A 3,677-nucleotide genomic window follows, 5' to 3' on the forward strand; every position below is an offset into this window, starting at 1 on the left:
AGTTTTTAAAACTGCAACCTGTATTTTTTAAATTTGTTATATGGCCTTGGTTTTTAAAACAAAACTGCTAATTTAAAAATAAACCACCTTAAACTTTTACAAAACTTATTTTACATTGTTAGTAAGTTAAAAAATTAGGTATTACTTTAAAAACACATTTTAAAACGGAATATAGCTTTTGTTACAGGGTTAAAAAAAAAGCCGAAGGCTCTGGCTGTTTAGATAAGGGCGGGAGGAGGGGGGGGGGGGGGGGGGGGGGGGGAGGAGGGGGAAGGGGGGGGGGGGGGTGGTTGTCTTAGTCGGTTTTTTAAAAAGGCGGGAAGGTTTTTGGCTACACACTTTAGCTTTTAAACTTTAATGGTTAAAAAGCTTAGTTTTAATAGTAAGTAAGTTAGTATGCTTTTTAATACCTGATCTGGCTTTTTTGCTTTAAAAGAAGACCTTCTTATGTTGTCTTTTTTTTTTTTTAATTTACTGACTTACAGAGGCTGTTTTTGCTGACAGCCGCTCTGCTGCAAAAGCCTGCTGTTTTTACTTAAAATGTGCTAACTTAAAAATAAACCACGTTAAACTTTACAAAACTTATTTTACATTGTTAATAAGTTAAAAAATTAGGTATTACTTTAAAAACACATTTTAAAACGGTAATTAGCTTTTGTTACAGGGTTAAAAAAAAAAGCCGAAGGCTCTGGCTGTTTAGATAAGGGCGGAGGAGGGGGGGGGGGGGAGGGGGGAGGGGGGAAGGGGGGGGGGTGTTGTCTTAGTCGGTTTTTTTAAAAAGGCGGGAAGGTTTTGGCTACACACTTTAGCTTTTAAACTTTAATGGTTAAAAAGCTTAGTTTTAATAGTAAGTAAGTTAGTATGCTTTTTAATACCTGATCTGGCTATTTTTGCTTTAAGAAAAACCTTCTTATGTTTGTTCTTTTTATTTTTAATTTACTGACTTACAGAGGCTGCTTTTGCTGACAGCCGCTCTGCTGCAAAAGCCTGCTGTTTTTACTTTAAAATGTGCTAATTTAAAAATAAACCACGTTAAACTTTTAAAACTTATTTTACATTGTTAATAAGTTAAAAAAATTAGGTATTACTTTAAAAACACATTTTAAAACGGTATATAGCTTTTGTTACAGGGTTAAAAAAAAGCCGAAGGCTCTGGCTGTTTAGATAAGGGCGGGAGGAGGGGGGAGGGGGGGAGGGGAAGGGGGGGGGGGGGGTGGTTGTCTTAGTCGGTTTTTAAAAAAGGCGGAAGGTTTTTGGCTACACACTTTAGCTTTTAAACTTTAATGGTTAAAAAGCTTAGTTTTAATAGTAAGTAAGTTAGTATGATTTTAATACCTGATCTGGCTAGTTTTTGCTTTAAAAGAAGACCTTCTTATGTTTTTGTTCTTTTTATTTTTAATTTACTGACTTACAGAGGCTGCTTTTGCTGACAGCCGCTCTGCTGCAAAAGCCTGCTGTTTTTACTTTAAAAATGGTTCGCATTAGCCTAAAATTAAAAAAAAAACAAACCTTTTTTGTTACAACACGTTAGTTTTATAGCCCTAAACTGTTTTTGCACACTTACCTGTTTTAAAACACCTGTGCCTAAACAAAGGCTATGGGTCTGCAGGTTTCCTTTTCACTTTTATTTGTTAAATAGTAAAAAAAGCAATCTTTTCTCTAATCCACTAACTCACAAAAACTGCTTAGCTAACGGGCGCTTTGCTTCTTTGTCTTTTTAATTTACTGGTTTACAAAATAAGGGATATATAAACCGCCTGTTACTAAAAAACCTAGGGTGCTTCTGTATAATTTTTATTACAACACATACAAAAAAATTGTTTTTTCGAGTCCTTATCCTTTTGCAAAACTTAATGTAATTGTAACTTCTGTTTGTTAAAAAGCACGAAAAAGAAGCAGCCTTCTTATCTCTAATTCACTAACTCACAGAGGCTGCTTTGCTAACAGGCGCATTGCTTCTTTGTCTTCCTAATTTAATGGTTTACAAAATAAAAAAATATATATACCGCCTGTTACTAAAAAACCTAGGGTGCTTCTGCATACTTTTTATTACAACACATACAAAGGGGTGTTTTTTTTATTCCTTTGCAAAACTTAGGTAATTTTAACATGTGTTAAAAATGGTGTATTAGTAAAAGCTTATGGTTTTAACTTTTATAAAAACTCTTTGTAAAAGGGCTACATGGCGGGAAAATGCTAGGGGTCTGTTTCTTTAGATAAGAAAAAAACAGTTAAAAGGGCGGGGGGAGAGAGAAGGGGAGGGGCAAAGGAGGGGGCTGGCTCTTGCTTAAACTCTTGAAACACTAGGATTGGTTGGTTCAGGAAAATGAATTCTATGACGCTGTTGTAAAACCACCTCTGATTGGGCCGATCCAAAAGCGGTGATAACAAGCTGGAGAGTGTCAGAAGCAGGAAATCTCCCTCATTCTACAGAAAGACGGGCAAAGGTAACAATTCTCTCTCTTTCTCTTAATCCTACCCTGTGCTCTCTATCGTTGCTCTTTCCAAAGCGGACTCTCTCCTCGCTTTTTCTGTCTTGTAACCCGCCCTGATTCTGAATGCTTTTTTACCCTGTGCTTACTAAACAGACTCTGCCTGCTTCTCTCTCTCTGTCTCATTCTGATTCCGCCGCGTGCTCTCTATCTTTGCTCTTTTTAATTAATCTACACTGATATTGAATGCTTTTTTACCCCGGCTTACCAAACAGGCTTTCCCTTGGTCAATTTTCCTTTAAAAACTCGTTTTTTCTTAACTGCATTGGCATTCACTAGTTTTAATGTGTTTTATTTACTAGGGTTAAACCAGAAAAGCTGCCTCGTTTTACAAAAAGACTGCAAAGGTAAACATTTTTTAATTTTACCCTGAGCTTTATTGTATTTTTCTTAGCCACTTTTTTTATAGAGTTTTTACCCTGTGCTTACAGAACAGGCTTTCTCTTTGTCAATTTTCCTTTTAAACCTCGTTTTTCTTAACCTACATTGGTATTGACTAGTTTTAATACGTTTTATTCACTTTTATTACACTGCCTTAGTACATTTTCTTTTAAACCTAGTTTTTAATGTTTTTAAAAGCCTTTTTCTTAGGACCCCTTTACAGTTTTTGGCCATGTGCTTACTTAACAGGTTTTGCTTCAGTCAATTCCCCTTTTAAACCTAGCTGTATTGTTTTTAATATTACTTAATAATATTAAAAAGCTTTTTATAACCTATGTTGGCAGTCAAAAGTTTCAATCCCTTTTTTACCCAGGGCACCCCAAACAGGCTTTGCCTTGGTTAATTTTTTAAACCTACTTTTTAAGTATTTCCTTATAGTTTTTGCTTATGTCCTTACAAAACAGGTTTTGCTTCACTTAATTATCCTTTTAAACTTAGTTTATAATGTTTTTTTCTTAACCTACATTGGTATTGAATACATTCAATGCTTTTTTATTCGGTGCTTAACAAACAGGTTTTGCCGTAGTAAATTCCCTTTATAAACCTAGTCTTCAATATTATTTAACTTTTCTCTTAATCCACCCTGATATTAAATACACTTCCCCTAGTCAAACACACACACACATTTTTCAAAATGGCCGACAGCGCCAACCAAAACGGGGGTGGGAAGGCGGGACAAAAGCCCTAAAAGGGGCGTGGAAACCTGTCAAAATTGCATGGTGATGAATACTATCGAGCTTATAC

At 35.5% G+C, this 3,677-nt stretch overlaps 1 long non-coding RNA gene across 2 annotated transcripts; it reads left to right on the forward strand.

The window, feature by feature from the left end:
- The first annotated feature begins 367 nt into the window (after nucleotides 1–367).
- On the forward strand, nucleotides 368–3,233 carry LOC127042111 (uncharacterized). Of its 2 annotated transcripts, none has more exons than XR_007771859.1 (3): nucleotides 368–382; nucleotides 2,323–2,447; nucleotides 2,795–3,233. It is a non-coding gene; the product is annotated as an uncharacterized LOC127042111 (long non-coding RNA). The 2 variants fall into 2 exon arrangements; XR_007771860.1 differs by lacking the exon at nucleotides 368–382 and adding an exon at nucleotides 1,294–1,308.
- The last annotated feature ends 444 nt before the right edge of the window (nucleotides 3,234–3,677 follow it).

The sequence above is a fragment of the Gopherus flavomarginatus genome, unplaced genomic scaffold, assembly GCF_025201925.1.
Source record: "Gopherus flavomarginatus isolate rGopFla2 unplaced genomic scaffold, rGopFla2.mat.asm mat_scaffold_2611_arrow_ctg1, whole genome shotgun sequence".
Classification (NCBI taxonomy): Eukaryota; Metazoa; Chordata; order Testudines; family Testudinidae; genus Gopherus; species Gopherus flavomarginatus.